Consider the following 21,727-nt stretch of genomic DNA (forward strand, 5'->3'; position numbering starts at 1 on the left):
TTATCCATAATAAGTTATAATCACTACATATATAATTGCTATTATTTTTTTTAATCAGTTTTATCTCATATTAATTATCAGAAAAAATAAGATACTTCATTTCACCTTTATTTATTCCACTCTAGAGCTTTTCCTTTCTTAATGCAGACCTGAGTTTCAGACCTTTATCATTTCCCTTCTCTCTGTAGAACTCCAAAGATTTCTTGCAAAGCAGGTCTCCTGGTAACAAATTCCCTCCATTTTTGTTCGACTAAAATAGTCTTTACTTCTTCAGTTTTGAAAGATAACGTTGCTGGATAAAGAGTCCTAAGTTGCTAGAGTTTTTTTTTTTTATTAATTATTTAAATATTTCATTGTTTTCATTTGTTGCTTGCATGTTTTCTGAAGTCTGATGAAATTCTTATCATTTTCCTCTATAGGAAAGGTATTTTATCCTCTTAGGATTTTCACTCTGGGCCGGGGTTGCCTGGCTGTGCCTGAGGAGCAGGCCCTGGCTTGGGCTTCCTGAGTGGGGCGGCACCGACCAGATGAGCAAGAGGACCAGAAGTGGGGTCAGCGCACCATCTGCAAGGCCCCGGCGCCAAGGGAACCTGCTTCCATGGTTGTGATCGCAAGTTCAGGGCAGGTCTAGTAAGTGGTTCCAGAACTGGTGGCACCCGAGCTGGCCCGCGTCAAGCTCAGGTCCTTCAGAACTGCTGCGCCCTTGAGGACACAGACGCTTCCGAAATGGTCAAGCAGCTCTTTCTGGGAACAGCGGGGGCACCTGAGGTGAAAACGATTTCAAGACGGGATTTTTAACCCCGAGGACTTTGAAAAGCAATGCTTGGAGCATGTCACGCAGGAAAGCAAGTTCTTCCAGCTGTACCTCAAGAGTTTCCCTCGCTAGGAGCCAACAGCAGCGGCCCGAGGTGTACCTGCGGCTGACGACATCTGATCTGTTAGTCAGGAAATTAGCCTTGAGCTACAGAGAGCACCCTGAGGACTGAAAGTCCAATAACCGCCTCATACCCCCAAGCTATTTACTAACCACACCCCAAACAGTCGCCATCTGTACTCCAAAACGGTCAGGTGAGAGGAAAACTCCCGCACTGGCCCCCTGGCAGGCTTTACCTTACTCTGGCACATGCGCACACCACACGCACAGCCCACGCGCACATTCCGTGCACACCCCAGGCACACCTCATGCACTCATATGACCTGTGTCGTCCATTGGGCTTATTAAATATTCATAAATATTCTACGAATGCATATATCTAATTGTCACAGAAGGAATTCTGGAAGGGACATGCGCAGTAGAGCCTCTTGTTATAGAACCTGCGGCTGTCAAGTAAGACTGTCAATCAACGATCTTCTGGATTACTCAAAAACTTTGCCTTAAAAACTCTACACCCCAGCCCTCTGGGGTCCTTGCCTTCTTCGGCCTGGCTCACTTCTCTCTTGAGCTATCCTCTCTGTTCTCTTCTTATCTTCAATTAATTCTCCTACAGTGGGTAAGACCTCAGATTCTTCTTTGCCTTCTTAGCAAGAACCAAGGCCGACAGTAGGAGCGATCCCCAGACTCTTTTGCTGACCACGGACCTTCCTCACCCAGTTTAGTTCCGGGGTGGCGGGTGGACAGGCGTTTCCCTAGTGGCGCTTCTATTAAAGACTTTGGCTAACATGACAAAAAAAAAAAAAATTCTCTTTGTCTTTGATTTTTTTGCCTAGCTGTGTTTAAATATATTCCTAGCTGCAGGTATTATGGTAGCTATGCTTCTTAGTGCTCTCTGAGATTCCTAATTCTGTGGTTTGATGTCTATTACATTCCTGTCTCTCTTCTTTTTCAGGTATTCTCATCTTCCATATTGTACCCTTTATGTAATTTCCCCACAGCTCTTCAATATTAAATTATATATCTTTCATTTTTTGGCTCTTTGCATTTCAGTTTTGGAAGTGTCAAGTAACGTATCTTAAAGCTCACTGATTCTTTTTTCTGCCATGTTCAGTGTTACTGTTTACTCAACAGAGGCATTCTTCATTCCTATTGCAGTGTTATTGATTTCTAGTATCTACTTTTCTTTTTATATTCCCATCCCTCTGCTTAGCCCTCCCTTTTATTCTTGCATATTATCCACTTAATCCATTAGAGCTATTAGAATATGAATCAATAGTTATTTTAAATTCTCCGACTGATAATTCCAAATTACTTTGGCGTCTGAGTCTGGTTTGGATGCTTAGTTTGTCTCTTTAGACTTTGATTACTGCCTTTTATCATGACATAACTTTTTGTTGAAAACCAGACACATATCAGGGAAAAAAAAAATCAAGGTAGATAAGCCTTTATTGTGAGGTTGTATGGTTATCTGGATAGAAATTAGGCTGTGGTTACTGTTTGCTATAGCTCTGGTTTCAAATGCTAAAATTTTCTCTAGTGTCCTCCATTGTTCTTAAATATGCTTTAAATGAGATTTGAGGCTAGAATTTCTTTTAGGTTTTGTTCCTTTTATTATACAGGAAAACTTGTGGTAGTAAAATGTGAGGAGGGAGCAGATAGGCAGGATTCTCTCTAATCCTTTGAATAAGGCTTAGTCTTTTTTCCCTTTATAATTCTATTTATTTATTTATTTTCTTTTTGGCTGTGTTGGGGCTTCATTGCACCTTTCCTCTAGGTGTCATGAGCCAGGGCTACTCTTTACTGCTGTGTGTGGGCTTCTCACTGTAGTGTCTTCTGTTGTGGAGCACAGGCCTTAGGGCTCTCAGGCTGCAGCAGTTGCAGCACGTGGGCTCAATAGTTGCGGCTCCCAGGCTCCAGAGCACAGGCTTAATAGTAGTGGCACATGGGCTTAGTTGCTCTGCTGCTTATGGGGTCTTCCTGGACCAGGGATCCAACCTGCATCTTCCAACGGCATTGGCAGGTGGATTATTTGTCACTGAGCCTCCAAGGCCCAGGCCTTAATCTTGCAGTAAGTTTGAGTTGGGTATTCCCATGTAAGTTAGGTTTTGTTAAAATCCCAGTTTGTTCGTTCCTTTGAGGGTGTATTTTAAAACGGTTCCTTTTCCCTTCCTTCTGCTGGAAGTGTGACAGTATTTTTTTTCCAGTCTTCAAAATGAGAACCAGATAGATATCCTGGAGGATGAACTAATGAAAGTATGCAAGCTCCCCAGAGAATGGGTCCCTTTGGAGTTTTAAACTCTAAAATTAGTCCAATCTGAACTCAGAGCAATTAATACAGTTTACAGTCTTCCTTTAATACTGACTTCCTTGAATACTTCATTCTGTATGGTTTCAAATGTGGGCTTCCACTTCTGGCCTTCTGTTCCATTTAAGCTGTGATTTTCCTATAACTACCTGTCTGTCTCTGGTTTAGGAAGCAGTGCATTTGCCCTGCGACCAAGTTCTCTGATGGATATAAGAGTTGTTATTTTTCAGTTTGCTCAGCTTTTTTCTTGCTGTGAGGACTGGAGGGATGCCTCCCAAGCCCTTTACATGTCTCACTGGAAACTGGAAATCTTTAACACTATTTTGATAATTCTTTGAGCAGAAACTGTTCATAAATTTATGGAGATAGAGGGAAGAAAATACATTTGAGAAAGAAGAAAACTGTCTCAGTTGACTAGAGCTGTGGTCAGAATATGGTGTGTTAACTCAGGAAAGTAAGTGCATATACAGGACCTTCATTTAAACACAAAAACGTCACACTATATAGATTTTATATTATTCTGAAGGCCATAGGGAACCACTGAAGAGTCTTTAGGAGTGTAGTAAAATAATTCAAATGCCCTTGTTATGAAAATCACTTTGCAAACCATGTAGAACATTAATTCCTAAATGTTCTTTGGAAGTTTATGATGATGCTAACTGGAAAAGAATCATCTGGGGAATTTCTTAAAAAAGGCGGGGGGGAATTATGTGGTCCCAAACCTTTTGACTTTGTGTGTTATACAGTATCTATAATTTAAATGGAACTTTCCAATGAGTATAGTTTTTCCTGTACCATCTGTGTTGAAAACATTATTTGCAGGTTTATTTTCCCCATCCTACCTAATATATGGTATGTTCTTAGGAAATATTAAAAATATCACCCCTCTTTCTTCAGCACATAGATTTTTATATTTTTCTGCATATCAGTTCTAAGAGTATTTATAAGTTAACATGAATGGTAATTAGTAGCCTTTGCTGTCTTGTTCAGTAAACATCTGCTGCTGCTGCTGCTGCTAAGTCGCTTCAGTCGTGTCCAACTCTGTGCGACCCCATAGATGGCAGCCCATCAGGCTCCCCCATCCCTGGGATTCTCCAGGCAAGAACACTGGAATGGGTTGCCATTTCCTTTTCCAATGCATGAAAGTGAAAAGTGAAAGTGAAGTCGCTTAGTCGTGTCCGACTCTTAGCAACCCCATGGACTGCAGCCGACCAGGCTCCTCCGTCCATGGGATTTTCCAGGCAAGAGTACTGGAGTGGGGTTCCATTGTCTGCTCTGAGTAAAACATCTAGGAACTTGGTATTTTGGAGTTCAGTGAATGTGGGAGTAGTCCTGAGGTAGAACAAGAAAGAATGTTTATCCAGAAAAACCAGCATAATGGAAAACAGATCATACAATCTTCTGACCAGAGGATGTAAGTGGAATCGATAATGGATGAGTCTCAAACTATTGTCATTTTCTTCCTTTCAAATATCTCCATCACTGGGGTAATGGGAATATCCTCACTGCCCCATCCAGGTAGCAGATGGTCAGGGTGTCCTTATCTGGGGTCTCCTATTTCCATTCATAAATAACTGAGTACTTATGATTCTATCCAGTACATCTCACATAATCTCCCCTTTAAAAATGCTTAGAATTTAGCATTAGTATTCTGAGAGACTTATTGAGGGGCATTTTACTTTAAGATCACTTAATGAAAATTGGTTAGAGATTTTAGGGATTCTTTCAACCATTAGGCTTTTGTAACCTCTTACACTTGAAATTTATATCATTGCTATGGTCTGAATGTTTATGTCTCCCCAAAAGTCATATGTTGAAATCCTAATCTTCTAAGTTGGGGTTGTTAGAATATGGGGCTTTCAGGAGACACTTAAGTCACTGATGAATGGTATTAGTGCCTTATAAAAGATGCTCCAGAGAGATTCCTAACCTCTTCTGCCATGTGAAGATACAGTGAGAAGTCTGTGACTCAGAAGTCTGTGACCTGCATCTACAATGCTAGTATCCTGATCTTAGACTTCCAGCTTTCAGAACTGTGAGCAATAAATTTTTATTAGTTTGCAAAGGACCCAGCTACAGTATTTTGCTATAGTAGCCCAAATGTAGTAAGACATCACACTTTGTGTTTCTCAGCCATAGTTAAATGCCTCTAATGTTATTGGAGTATTATAGATGAATAAAAACTCAACATCTATTAATGGCTTGCTTCAATAAGAAGAAGAAATAATTTTCCTGAGGGCATACACTAGTGATGGGATGTACTTTCTGAGCTAGCTAAGTTTCCTGACTGAGGCTGACAACACTACTAAATATGTTAATTAGTTATAAAATATATGAAAGCATTGCTTTTGAAGATTGCAATAACATTCTAAGTCAAAAATAATGCATTTAGAGAGTATTAGAATGTTCTGACTCTTGATGCAAATAGCTTTATTGTATCAAGAATGTTGCATTACAAATGATAAATTGAGCCAAGTGAAATTGTCAAAAATGGGAGTGATGGTTGAGTGAAAAAATAAGTAAAATATTTATATATTTTAATCCATCATAAATAAATCCATACATTTTTATCCATTGTAAATGAGTCTGAGATTAGGATTCAGAGAATGTGAATCAGAGTTATGTTCTAATGCTGAATGGAATCATATTTATTGACAATGAAATACTTATAAAGTAAATTTCTTAGATTTCCCTCTAAACTAATTGAGGAATCAAACACAATTACAATCTTAAATGTAAATACATGTTTTGGCCTACCTCTAGACTTTCTACTATTTTATATCAGTTTGAATTATTTAATAATTAGAGTTTTGATAAAAACAATTATATTGATCTAATGATGAGAAAGCATCTTCTTGTGATTTCTGTGATTTTCCGTAGAAGAATCAAAATAAGCTATTCTATTTTTAGTATAAATACTTACAACTGCAATAAGTTTTTATTTTTTTTTTTTAGTTTCTAAAATACATAGCATGTAGTTACTTTTTATTCAATTATTACTTTGAACAGATTGTGTTGAGAATTAATGCCTCATATTTACACAACCATCAACTGAGATTTTAGACCAAGAGTAAGGATACTGTTTTTAATAAAAATCTTAGAATAAGGTTTTTTTTTTTAATGTTGTATTTATTTCTTTAATCTCCTGAAAGTGTGAGCAAACAGACTGCAATACAGACTGCAATACTGGAAAAGCTCCAAGAATATTCAAAGTAAACATTTTTTTCAGGGCAGGGTTGTAATTAGCTAACACTCTAAAGAATTCCTCCTAAAAGCATCTTGCATAACTTAAGAGAATTTCTCTTAAAGCATACTCATGCCTGCAGGTAGAGATTTGCCTATAGGTGTTTATCTGCCTGTCTTCAGTAAAAATGAAAGAGAATTAAGGCATTTTTAAGTAGCATATATTAACTTTCTGTCACCTGAAAGAAAGAAGTCTTAAAGCATATGTACCTGCAGATGGGAATGTGTTGGCAAAATTTTTCTGCTGAAGGCCAGTATCAGTAAAATAGACTAGACTGTGTTTAAGTTAGAATAATCAGGGGAAAAATAGCAATATTATGTACAAATTAATAGTATTGGTACTTAGCACAAAAAGTTAGAGAAGTGGTTTTTACTTGCTTCTTTATTCTTGTTTCCTTGTTCTGGCGTTGGCCTTTAGGAGTATTAGTTACATTTTTAGTGTTGAATGACTGCTGCATTACTGATTTTCCCCTCAAAACAACACTCAATTCTCTAAAACAGAACTCTTCCTCAGGTACTTGAAGTATTAGTTTATAAGAAAAGTAAAGACAAGAACTAAATAGCAGCTGTTCTGCTAAGGTGTAGGTGGGGATGGCAAGAATTCTCCTCATTGATTTTAGAACTGACAACTGGTTAAAAAGTGGAGGATCTGATCTCCATGAGATATTTTCTGAAGACAAAGTCTTTATGTTCATACAACCCCAAACCTATAATATCTAAGTAAGTAAATCTGTGATAAAATCCTCATCCCACATCATACTTTTGTATTCCATGTGCTTAAATTACCCACATATAATCTACATGTATGTCCATAGCCAGAAAATCCATGCACATCCTCACTGTATTTGTATATGCATTTCTTTAGAGTTTAAGGAAATAAACTCTCATCTTGTTTACCTCTTAGAACAAACCTATGAAGAGAGTTTACTGTACTCAGTTCAGAGATATGGAAACTGTATTTTACAGAAGATGAAAATTGCAGAATTAGTGTTCATGTTAAATAGCAGAGCTCTGATTTCTAAATCAGCTAGCAATACTGGAGTTTCCATTGTTCACTCTTACTCATAAAACCTTTGGACACAAAAGTTTGCCCTTCAAAATCATGTTGTAAATTACTTAAGAGAGAAAGTGTTTTATTGATTTTACTGTTGGAATACCAGTATATCAATATAAAATGTTAGGATTAGTTAAGTGGTGATGGAGTTTGCCCCAAAGGTGAGGCAGGAGCCAGTAGACAAGAATGAGGCAGGTAGGCAAATTGGATAAAAGGTGCATAGAATTTGGTTCTATGGGATACTCTATTTTTCTGCTTTGGCTGAAGGTCCCCTTTTTTCACTTATTTCCTTTTCTCTGCAAGTCATCTGTATATCCATGTCACAGTCAGCTGGACTGAAGTTTGGCTGAGGCAACTCTGATTCTTTTTTTCTAATACTAGTAAGCTTTTAAATATATGTGCCTCCATGGAGAGGTCTGAAATGCATGAAAGAAAACTCTACCACACAAATACCTTTCAATGAATTATGAGTGCCTAGTATCACATCTCTATGTGATGTCACAATCCACTGGCTAAAATCAAGTTGCATATGTATATGTATATATATACATATATATACATATACATATACATATATATGTGTGTGTGTGGGGTGTTGTGTCTCTGTCTCAGTTTCTGTCTTTCTCTCATATATAAGAACGACAGACACAGAGTACAAAAATTCACTTCACAGTGATAGACGTCTTGGTTGTTCAGAGAATTTTACTACAACATACAATATATTTGCATTCTGTGTACATCTCCTAGGACTATCTGCCAAATTTAGGGGGCCCAGTGCAAAATGAAAGTGCAGAGCCCCTTGTCCAAAAAATATGAAGAATTACACAATGATGACAGATTGTTTTGACAATAAAACAAAATGTTGAGCCCCTATAAGCACAGAGCACAATGTGTCTGCATGGGTTGTACACCCATGATGCTGGCCCTGTTACTGGGACAGCTATGCAAAACATTTCATTGTATTAATCTAGAAATGAAATAGATGGTTGAACAACTCTGACTCAGATAATGCCAAAATATTTTCAAAGTGATAATAAAAATACACATGCCTCTATGCAATATATGGGGCTTCCCAGGTGATGTTAGTGGTAAAGAACATGCCTTTCAATGCAGGAGACATAAGAGAGACAGGTTCAATCCCGGGGTTGGGAAGATCCCCTGGATAAGGGCATGGCAACCCACTCCAGTATTCTTGCCTGGAGAATCTCATTGTCAGAGGAGTCTGGTGGGTTACAGTCTAGGAGGTCGCAATGAATTGGACATGATTTAGTGACTAAACAATGACAACAAATGCAATATATAAGATTTTCTGTGCTAACCCTTTGTACTATTAGAGTTTTAAATAAGAAAGCCTTCTGATGGGACCAAATCTAGGAATTCTTAATGCTGTGACCAAAGATTGAGGTCTCCATCAGATGTAATAGTCACTTGCTATTGCTATGTTTTCCTGATGGTGATTCAAGTCACTCATATCCATGATTGGTGATGTGGGAAGTAAAAATAAATGTAAATATCTTCAAAGTTAAAAAAAAAGAAAAAAGTGTGGCCAACTAAATAGTGTTTTCCTTAGTTAAATAAATTCAGCCACTATGGAAAACATTGTGGAGGTGGCTTTAAATGAAAAATAGAACTACCATAAGACCAAGCAATTTGCCACTTGAGTATTTATTGAAGGAAAACAAAAACAACCATTAAACATATATATGCACCACATCTATGTTTATTGCAACATTATTTACAGTAGCCAAGATGTGGAAGCAAATTAAATGCCCACTATTAGATGAATAGGTAGAGATATGGTACATATATTAGTGGTGTATATATGTCTATTAGTATACATATGAATCAGTTCAGTTCAGCTCAGTTGCTCAGTCATATCTTTGCAACCCCATGGACGGCAGCACACCAGGCCTCCCTGTCCATTACCGACTCCCGTAGTTTACCCAAATGCATGTCCCATTGAGTCGGTGATGCCACCAACCATCTCATCCTCTGTCATCCATTTCTTCTCCAGCCTTCAATCTTTCCCAGCATCAGGGTCTTTTCAAATGAGTCAGCTCTTCACATCAGGTTGCCAAAGTATAGGAGTTTAAGCTTCAACATCAGTCCTTCCAGTGAACACTCAGGACTGATTTCCTTTGAGATAGACTGGTTGGATCTCCTTGCAGTCCAAGGGACTCTCAAGAGTCTTCTCCAACACCACAGTTCAAAAGCATCAATTCTTCAGCTCTCAGCTTTCTTAATAGTCCAGCTCTTACAGCCATACATGACTACTGGAAAAACCACAGCCTTGACTAGACGGACATTAGTTGGCAAAGTAATATCTCTGCTTTTTAATATGCTGTCTAGGTTGGTCATAAATTTCTTTCCAAGAAGTAAGTGTCTTTTAATTTCATGGCTGCAGTCACCATCTGCAGGGATTTTGGAGGCCCCCAAAATAAAGTCTGTCACTGTTTCCCCATCTATTTGCCATGAAGTGATTGGACTGATGCCATGATCTTAGTTTTCTGAATGTTGAGCTTTAAGCCAAATTTTTCACTCTCCTCTTTCACTTTCATCATGAGGCTCTTTAGTTATTCTTCACTTTCTGCCATAAGGGTGGTGTCATCTGCATATCTGAGGTTACTGATATTTCTCCTGGCAATCTTGATTCCAACTTGTGCTTCATCCAGCCCAGCGTTTCTCATGATGTACTCTGCATATAAGTTAAATAAGCAGGGTGACAATATACATCCTCAACGTACTTCTTTTACTATTCGGAACCAGTCTGTTCTATGTCCAGTTCTAACTGTTGCTTCCTGACCTGCATACAGATTTCTCAAGAGGAAGGTCAGGTGGTCTGGTATTCTCATCTCTTTCAGGATTTTCCACAGTTTATTGTGATCCACATAGTCAAAGGTTTTGGCATAGTCAATAAAGCAGAAATAGATGTTTTTCTGTATCTCTCTTGCTTTTTTGATGATCCTGCAGATGCTGGCAATTTGATGCCCAGTTTATCTCCCTTTTCTAAAACCAGCTTGAATATCTGGAAGTTCATGGTTCATGTATTGTTGAAGTCTGGCTTGGAGAATTTTGAGCGTTAGTTTATTAGCATGTGAGACGAGTGCAGTTGTGTGGTAGTTTGAGTATTTTTGACATTACCTTTCATACGGATTGGAATGAAAACTGACCTTTTCCAGTCCTGTGGCCACTGCTGAGTTTTCCAAATTTGCTGGCATATTGAGTGCAGCACTTTCAAAGCATCATCTTTTAGGATTCGAAATAGCTCAACTGGAATTACATCACCTCCACTAGCTTTGTTCGTAGTGATGCTTTCTAAGTCCCAAGGCCCACTTGACTTCACATTCCAGGATGTCTGGCTCTAGGTGTGTAATCACACCATTGTGATTATCTGGGTCACGAAGATCTTTTTTGTATAGTTCTTCTGTGTATTCTTGCCACGTCTTCTTAAAATCTTCTGCTTCTGTTACATCCATACCATTTCTGTCCTTTATTGAGCCCATCTTTGCATGAAATGTTCTCTTGGTATCTCTAATTTTCTTGAAGTGATCTCTAGTCTTTCCCATTCTATTGTTTTCCTCTATTTCTTTGCATTGATTGCTGAAGAAGGCTTTCTTATCTTTCCTTGCTATTCTTTGAAACTCTGAATTCAAATGGGTATATCTTTCCTTTTCTCCTTTGCTTTTCACTTCTCTTCTCTTCACAGCTATTTGTAAGGCCTCCTCAGAAAATCATTTTGCTTTTTTGCATTTCTTTTTCTTGGGGATGATCTTGATTCCTGTATCCTGTACAATGTCACAAACCTCTGTCCATAGTTCATCAGTCACTGTGTCTATCAGATCTAGTCCCTTATATATATTTCTCACTTCCACTGTATAGTCATAAGGGATTTGATTTAGGTCATACCTGAATGGTCTAGTGGTTTTCCCTACTTTTTAAAATTTAAGTCTGAATTTTGCAATAAGGAGTTCATGATCTGAGCCACAGTCAGCTCCTGGTCTTGTTTTTGCTGACTGTATAGAGCTTCTCCATCTTTGTCTGAGAAGAATATAATCAATCTGATTTTGGTGTTGACCATCTGGTGATGTCCATGTGTAGAGTCTTCTCTTGTGTTGTTGGAAGAGGGTGTTTGCTATGACCAGTGTGTTCTCTTGGCAAAACTCTATTAGCCTTTGCCCTGCTTCATTCCGTACTCCAAGGCCAAATTTGCCTGTTACTCCAGGTGTTTCTTGACTTCCTACTTTTGCATTCCAGTCCCCTATAATGAAAAGGATATCTTTTTTGGGTGTTAGTTCTAAAATGTCTTGTAGGTCTTCATTGAACCATTCAACTTCAGCTTCTTCAGCATTACTGGTTGGGGCATAGACTTGGATTACTGTGATATTGAATGGTTTGCCTTGGAAATGAACAGAGATTATTCTGTTGTTTTTGAGATTGCATCCAAGTACTGCATTTCAGACTCTTGTTGACTATGATGGTTACTCCATTTCTTCTAATGGATTCTTTCACACAGTAGTAGATATAATGGTCATCTGAGTTAAATTCACCCATTCCAGTCCATTTTAGTTTGCTGATTCCTAGAATGTCGACTTTCACTCTTGTCATCTCCTGTTTGACCACTTCCAATTTGCCTTGATTCATGGACCTAACATTCCAGGTTCCTATGCAATATTGCTCTTTACAACATTGGACCTTGCTTCCATCACCAGTCACATCCACAGCTGGGTGTTGTTTTTGCTTTGGATCCATCTCGTCATTTTTTCTCCACTGATCTCCAGTAGCATATTGGACACCTACCCACCTGGGGAGTTCATCTTTCAGTGTTCTATCTTTTTGCCTTCTCACACTGTAAATAGGTTCTCAAGACAAGAATACTGAAGTGGTTTGCCAGTCCCTTCTCCAGTGGACCACATTTTTTCAGAACTCTCTAGCATGACCCATCCATTTGCGTGGCCCTGCACAGCATGGCTCACAGTTTCATTGAGTTAGACAAGGCTGTGGTCCATGTGATTAGATTGGTTAGTTTCTGTGATTGTGGTTTTCAGTCTGTCTGCCTTTCATAAAAGGCTTATGGAAGATTCCTGATGGGAGAGACTGACTGAGGGGGAAACTGGGTCTTGTTCTAATGGGCAGGGCCATGCTCAGTCAGTCAATTAGTTCAGTTGCTCAGTCGTGTCCGACTCTTTGTGACCCCATGAATCACAGCACGCCAGGCCTCCCTGTCCATCACCAACTCCCAGAGTTTACTCAAACTCATGCCCATCAAGTCGGTCATGCCATCCAACCATCTCATCCTCTGTCGTCCCTTTCTCCTCCTGCCCTCAATCCCTCCCAGCATCACGGTGTTTTCCAATGAGTCAACTCTTCGCATGAGGTGGCCAAAGTATTGGAGTTTCAGCCTCAGCATCAGTCCTTCCAATGAACACAGGACTGATCTCCTTTAGGATGGACTGGTTGGATCTCCTTGCAGTCCAAGAGACTCTCAAGAGTCTTCTCCAACACCACAGTTCAAAAGCATTAATTTTTCATCGCTCAGCTTTCTTCACAGTCCAACTCTTACATCTATACATGACCACTGAAAAACTATAGCCTTGACCAGACGGACCTTAGTTGACAAAGTAATGTCTCTGCTTTTTAATATGCTATCTAGGTTGGTCATAACTTTCCTTCCAAGGAGTAAGTGTCTTTTAATTTCATGGCTGCAGTCACCATCTGCAGGGATTTTGGAGCTCAAAAAAATAAAGTCTGCCACTGTTTTCACTGTCTCCGCATCTATTTGCCATGAAGTGATGGGACGGGATACCATGATCTTAGTTTTCTGAATGTTGAGTTTTAAGCCAACATTTTCACTCTCCTCTTTCAATTTCATCAAGAGGCTCTTTATTTCTTCTTCGCTTTCTGCCATAAGGGTGGTGTCAGCTGCATATCTGAGGTTATTGATATTTCTCCTGGCAATCTTGATTCTAGCTTGTGCTTCATCCATCCCAGCATTTCTCCTGATGTACTCTGCATATAAGTTAAATAAGCAGGGTGACAATATACAGCCTTGACGTAGTCCTTTTCCTATTTGGAACCAGTCTGTTTTTCCATGTCCAGTTCTAACTGTTGCTTCCTGACCTGCATACAGGTTTCTGAAGAGGCAGGTCAGGTGGTCTAGTATTCCCATCTCTTTCAGAGTTTTCCACAGTTTATTGTGATCCACACAGTCAAAGGCTTTGCATAGTCAATAAAGTGGAAATAGATGTTTTTCTGGAACTCTCTTGCTTTTTCAATGACTCAGCAGATATTGGCAATTTGATCTCTGGTTCCTCTGCCTTTGCTAAAACCAGCTTGAACATCTGGAAGTTCAAGGGCCATGCTCATTAAATCTTTAATCCAATGTTTTGTTAATGGGTAGAGCTGTGTTCCCTCCCTGTTATTTACCTGGGCCAAACTATGGAGGAAGTAATGAAGATACCAGTGACCTCCTTCAAAAGATCCCATGTGTGTACTGCTACACTCAGTGCCCCCAAACATACAAATGAACATATACTAATATAAAAGTCATAGAATGAATGAAATCTTGCCACTTGCAGCAACATAGATGGATCTAGAGAGTATTATGCTAAGTGAAATAAGTCGAAAAGAGAAAAATGAATACTATATAACTTCACTTATATATAGAGTCTAAAAACACATAGTAAATAAACAGAAAACAGAAAAAAGCTTGACCGCCTAATGTCAGCTGACTTATTGGAAAAGACTCAGATGCTGGGAAAGATTGAGGGCAAGAGGAGAAGTGGGTGAGAGAGAATGAGATGGTTGGATGCCGTCACTGACTCAATGGCCATGAATTTGAGCAAACTTTGGGAGATAGTGAGGGACAGGGAATGCTGGCATACTGCAGATCATGGGGTTGCAAAGGGTCAGACATGGATTGGTGACTGAACAACAATGTTGTAACTAGACTTACCATGGTGATAATTTTAAAATGTATAGAAACATGGAATCACTACGTTTTGTAACAGGAAAGAACACAGTGTTGTAGGTCAATTACATTTCAAAACCAACCAAACAAACAAACAAACTCATTAAAAAAGATTAGATTCTTGATTACTTTAGGTGAAAGCATGAAAGGAGAGGGACTTGGATGAAGGTAGTCAAAAGATATAATCCACCACTTATAAGATAAATAAGTACTAGGGGTATAATTTACAGGATATAATTAACATGGCTGTAAATTATATATGAAAATTGTTAGAGTAAATTCTGAGTTTCTATCACAAAGGAAATTTTTTTTATTAAATTTTGTACCAATATGAGATGATGGATATTCACTAAATTTGTTGTAATAATCATTTCATGAGGTTTGTAACTCAAATCATTATACTGTACACCTTTAGACTTATGTAGTACTGAATATCAATTATATCTTTATCTAAATAAAACTGGAAAGAGAAAACACCGGCATTACTTAAATTGCAATTCTCTTCCACAGACTTCTAATTTATTTTTCTCATAGCACATTTTCTACCTTTATATATGCTAACACTTTACCTGTTTATTGTCTGTGATAATGCTAATAAAATTTATGTACTATGATGATACTTTTTACTACTTTTTTGTTGCTATATATATATATATATATACACACACAAATATATATAGTTCCTAGTAAGATGTTTAGTACTTGCTAGTAGCTCAATGAATGCTCATTGGGTGAATGAACAAATAGTGAAGCCCAAATACATATGCAGTTAGTTTAAAATACAGATACTTGAGAATATACATCTATGTAACATATATGGTGTGATGGAGTTCAGAAATGGCTCCGATAGTTCACCTTATTCACATCCTCTGCAGTGTAATTTTGTAATTTTTACAATTCTAACTCCAGTTTTAGATATGTGTTTTCCTCTGGTTAATAGGATACTGGGATTCCCCGGTGACTCAGATGGTAAAGAATTCGCCTGCAATGCATGAGACCTGGGTTCGATCCCTGGGTTGGGAAGATCCCCAGGAGAAGAGAATGGCTACCCAATCCAGTATTCTTATCTGGAGAATTCTATGGACAGAAGAGCCTGGTGGGCTATAGACCATGGGGACATGATTAATACACAATAGGACACTAGCAAATTTTTACATAAACAAGACTTAAAAAATATTGATACTTCTGTGCTTGGATTTGCTTTCACTCATGCTGTCTTTTCCGTGGTAACACATATGAACTACCTTTGCAAAAGATGAAAACATGTGGAATAAACTGGGTGGTCCCATTTGTTCCAACTGAACTCATCCTATGTTAATGAAGAGTTAGTTCACCAAATTTCTGCTGCATGTGTACATTTTTTAATGTACACAAAGAATGGAAAACTTCATCTACCATGCTCCACATGTATCAGTTCAACTTAGAATCCCTTCCTCCCTCATCCCCACCTTAACACCTTTTCTCTTCACCATTTTAATATAACCTACAGCTTTGGGACCTTTGCTTTTCACCTGGGCCACTCTCGTGTACCAAACCTTTGACATTCATTTCAAAAACGAAAGACTTTCTATCCTAGTTATATTATAATACCACATGAGTCAAAGTACAAAGAAATGATCCACCAAGATGCTCACCTCTCAGTTTCTTTTTCTTTTTAAATTTGGTCACTCTAGGTTTCTTATCACCTGTGACCACATCTATTTCACTTTAGCTCCCACTATCTAGAAATAGTCCATCTGTAAAATATTTATCATCCTGTCTTCCTAGAACACCTTCAAACATCTACATTTAATATTTTAGAGGCCAAATATTTCAGGATGATGGCATCATTTGCAGTTGTTAGCTCTAACACACACTCCAATGCTCTACCTTCTCCCTCATGAGGCCTTCACTCCAACGACCATTTTGTTGTTGGTTTTTGGCCCTAAGTTGTGTCTGATTCTTTGTGATCCCATGGACTGTAGCCCACCAGAATCCTCTGTCCGTGGGATTTCCCAGGCAAGAATACTGGAGTGGATTGCCAGTTTTTTCTTTAGCCAACTACACTTTACTTTCTCTGTATTCATCAGTCAATTCCTATACTCACTTTACTTAATGTTTAAATGTTATTAAATGGAAGTTTGGGTTAACCTTCCACCCTCTGACTGCTTTGTCCTTTTTGCATATCTGTCTTGTAGAATCTTAACTTCTGGTTAATTCAACTGTCTTCCTACCTACCTAGACAGATGACCCCTTTATTCCCCACAGTGGATTGGGACCATTGAGACCACTGCAATTGTATGGGCATTTTGTGTTCACCATTTTCATATAGGACTTCAGTGCTACCCATCAATCATACTGTAACAATCACTCCATAGGGAAGGGATTAATCTTCCACTACCCCATCTAAAATTTGGTTTGGATATTGAGCCTAATAAGACTACATGAGTACCAAAAGGGTTTATTACTCAAAAAAATGGCCTTTTCTGGGAGATAGCAGAGCAGGCCTCTGAAGCTGGTCCAAAAATTGCTCAACAAATCAGGAAAGAAAACTGATTTGAGGGAATTCCTTGGTGGTTAAGTGGTTAGGACTCCCTGTTTCCACCGCTGGGTGCACAAGTTCAATCTCTGGTCCAGGAACTAAGGTCCCACAAGCTGTGCAACACCACCAAAAAAAAAAAAAAAAAGGAAAAGAAAACTGATTTGAGGTTTTATAGTGGTTAGAGGGTGGGTACAGGGTGATGATTCAGCTTGTACTTTGGGTGGTGCTTATATGATTAAACTTCCTCACAAAGTCAAAGGAGAAGGTACACAGGATTCCTTATGAACTTGGCAGATGAGGGCAGAAGAGCATGAGGGAAGGTTGTGGTTTAAAAGCTGTCAGTAGTTTAATGTCACTGCTAGATCAGACTCCTCATCACATCTACTACTATTGCTTGCCACTATCTGCTTGGTTTTCTATTCCCCATAGTGATCAGAATGTTTCCATTTTTTCAAATGTCACTAGCCTTTATCAACTTTCAACTTATGCCTGATTTAGAGAAAAATGAAGTTATAACATGGGAACTCTTTAAAGATTTTGCTCCTTCTGCCTCCAAAATTACACCTACCTGCCTTCACGGCCAATGTTGCTTTTCCTTTCCTCTCTTATCCTTGCTCTGATTGCATCCTGCTTCACATTCTCAAAGAACTGGTTTGATTATCTCCTCTGTCCTGTCAGTAATTATATATATAAAAAAAGATATTTAAACTCTCCTTCAATTGAAGCATAAAAAAAACTAGAAAAGTACATAACAGACATTTGTAAACCACTGGGAATATCACATTCTCCTATGTTAACTTCATTTAGTTCTATTGTTCCCCTGACATTGATTTCAGTGTGTGCTGTGAAATTGTGTCAATTTTAAATGATAAAACTCTTAGTTGTTACAAAAGACATAAACAGATTGGGAAAAAGGAAATGATTATTATAAAAAGGAATAAAGAGGTACAACAGGAAGGTAACTTTTGATTTAGATCATGATTCCTCAGGAAATAGACGGCAACAAATAAGGAAGGTCCCAGGAACTAGTAATAGTGAGAATCATTTCCCCAGCTCTATGTGCCACCAGAGGGAGTGGTATTATTAGAAGAGATGGTTACACAATGAATCTAAAGGGCAAATAACAGCACAGGTTGTAAAGGAAATAATAGGCAAAAGTGCAAAATTTGGGAGACATTTCTATATGGGAAAACAATGAACAAGATTTCTTGAAATAATATCAAATATAGTTAGTTGCATGAAATGACTGGTCTATTAAACAAAATCAAAATATGAATGTGGAAAAAACTATGTGAGGAGAATCCAGACAATGAAAGATAATTAAAGAAGAGCTTAAATGTATAATCTAAATTATGTGTTTTATGTGTTGTAAAATAAAACATTTAATTGTATAAATCATATTTAAGGGATTCTGATTGGTATGGACCATATTAGAAACATGAGCAGCAGACATACTAAAATCTACTCTAATGTTATTGTCCAAACATGAGAAGATTACTGGCTGTGAAGGATAATGCCTAAGAAATGGAAAGTAAATCTAGAAGAAATTGTAGAGGACAAAAGTACTTGGCATATTTGAAGCGTTAATGTGGTAGATAAAAAAGAGAAAGAAATAAATATTTTGGAGTGAAAATACCCAGTTTGTTTTTGGATAAGTCATGGAACTGAATATAAAATTGTGACAGGATGATAGCTGGGCTATAGGCAGCTTTTGGAACTGTCTCTTGATAGATATGTAGTCAGAGTGCACAGACTCTCTAACGGCCTTATTATAAAGAAATATCAACAGAGGGCCAAAGACTGAATTTACTTAGGTGTTCTTAAAGCATGGAGTCCTGAAAATCCAGTGAAATGATAGAGTAGTCAACTTTAACAGATAATGTTGGAAGCACATTTTAAAAATGAATGGAAAACTGTATAATTTTCAAAGTGCAATAATTAGTGACTTATTAAAATACATTCATAAATTAAAATGCTTGTATAAATTTTTTTAAAAGTATTGTTCTGGTTTAGCCCCTGCCCTCCTGGGACACATATATAATGACAGGAAGATGAATTTATATACAAATATCGTGAAACATTATCTTAGAATATCTCATTGTGCTTAGTATTGAAATTAATACATTGTCACTTTAACAAGAAATACTGAAGAGAAATCTATATAATTTTATTCTACTTTATTTGAAATTTACTCTTTCTGGTAACCAGTCTTATATTTGTTGTAGCTCTTTGTGATAATAAAATAAGACTGTGATAATAAAATTGAAGATTCACAGCTGACTTATGTAATTAGGAATAATTTTTCATTTATGAGGTTTCTGAGTAGGATTTTTAATATCATCTTACTATTTACTAGATGGGTAGTAAATCAAAGCAAATCTTATAGTTTTAAAAATAAAAGAGAATACTGATAATTTAAACCTTAAAAAAATTTGATAAAAAACAATTTATTATTGTGCTAGTCATCACTACAGTTATCTATAAACAAAGTTCTGCACACTGTGTGGTATCAATAGGCAGCAACTGTTACTTCAATGCATATCACAAATTATAAATCTCAATATAGAAGACTAATATTTTCATTCATTGCCCATTATTCCATTTTCAGCTAGGAACAGATGCTTTGTCTTTATTTTGATGGTAAAAAGCAAGAAGTGGGCTTTTGTCATTGTTGATTTTTAACTTAATAGTGTACACATACTTATGGTAATATAGTTTATAATTTAGGATTTTTATTAGGTAATAAATTGTACATATTTTAATGAAAAGATAGTAAAGACATTATATTACAAACTATGAATGATGGTAAATATATAATTTATTTTCTTAAAAAGTAAACCCCTGAATGTAGCATATTTTAGCCATCAGTTTATCTTTCTTAAATATACCTTATAATCAAGCTACATATTAAATATATTTATTTAAAATTACATTTTATTATCTTCTTTCCAATTTACTATTTATAAACCTTGAAATTATTAGAAGTAGAGAGAACTGAATCTTGATTATCCCTGGTAGTTAAGAAAATATATTTGTTTTGAAATAAAGAATAAAATACTTTTTAATAGTTTAGTAGTACAAATATAGAAGTAAAAATAGAATACGGTTATTATTCATCTGTTTAGATAAGAATTGATGTTTAGATAAGAAAACAATTGATGAGGTTTTTCTAACTTCAGTTTCAATTTTTTGCCTATAGTACTAGTGGTAATTGCTTATTTATTTTTGCTATGTAGTTTAAGCATAGAGTGGGTAGGTTAAGTGAAATTTAGCAACACTATCTTGAAATATTTCATTAAAAGGATTTAGGAAAAGAAATGATTTATTCAGTCTTTAATTTTTTAATACAGATTCTTCAACACTCAACTATAATCTGTATCAATGTATGTACCTTTCTAGTCCCATTTTCTTCAAAGTATTATTTTAGAAATTACTTTTCTTGAAAAGTTTTTTCTTATGCATATTTCCTTTTGTCACCCTGACTTCTATTTTCTATGGTTTGCAAAATGTTATGCTGCCAAAGGAACCTGATGGTTTTAATAGCTTAAAACTGTCTTTCATTACTAAAATTATTTGTCACTGACTCTAAGGAAAGCATTTGCATAGGTAGTAAAAAATATGGGGAGTATATTAAAGTTAATTTCCCATCCAATTGTACTTGGGACAAGCTAAAAGTGAGAAAAAGACACATGCAAGAATCTGGGTTCAAGAATGATGGCTTGAAGTCAAAATGATGGTAAAGGGATTTATACACGTAGGAAATACAAAGGTTGGTTTGTGGAATTTTTTTTGCTTTCCTTTGTAAGAAATATGTATTCTTCACCATACCTTAAACAGTATGTGTAAACTCTAACCATGTTCTCTTATATCAGTCCAGGTTTTACAGAAATCTGTGATTGTGTTTTTCATTGTAATTTGGTGTTATAATTTTTCTGTCTCTCTCTCTCATGTTCTTTTTTTTTTCTCTCTCTTCATCTTTTTCTCTCTTTGCTACATTGTTGGTGATATCATAATTTGAAATAACCACTTTGTAACAACCCTTTGGAAATACATACTTTCAAAAATTAAAGATACTTTAAATGAACTAGTTAACTGATCTGCTTTTCTATATATAACATAAAGTGAATGTGACTTAAATAAGGAAACTAATGTCTAACAAAAACTGTAGAAAATGTTCATAGATGATTAATTTAATGGGCAAAACCTAGAAACTACCAACATGCCTCAACATTAGACTGGGTACTTTTCTTTTTTCACAGAGGAATACTACACAACAATACTCACACACATAAAAGTAAATAGGAAAATAGCATTCATAGTATTTTCTTTGGAGAAATCCAACACAAGGAAGTATTCTGTATGATTCTATCCATGCAGAACTAAAATTAGGCATTGCTAATCATTAATCTATGGGGTTAGCAGTCAGAAGAGTGGTTACTTTAGAGCTAATGCTAACATATGTCAAGGAGCCCTCCAAGGAGCCCTCCAAGGATTATCCTACATCTTGATCTGTCACATTAATCTGTATGCATGTGAAAGTTCAACAATTCACACTCTAAAGATTTTTGGATTTTACTATAAATAAGATATACTTTTATAAAGTCAATCAAAACTGAACTTCTTTGGAACATAGCCTGGGAAAAATCACAGCCTCTTTAGATAAGTCAATACATATAACGTTGTGTCAGAGTAAAATATTTAATATTTTGCATGTTTGCTTAATGTTTGTTTGTTAGAAATAAATTTATGAATGGATTTTTTAT

This window comes from Cervus canadensis, chromosome 1, assembly GCF_019320065.1.
Source record: "Cervus canadensis isolate Bull #8, Minnesota chromosome 1, ASM1932006v1, whole genome shotgun sequence".
Lineage (NCBI taxonomy): Eukaryota > Metazoa > Chordata > Mammalia > Artiodactyla > Cervidae > Cervus > Cervus canadensis.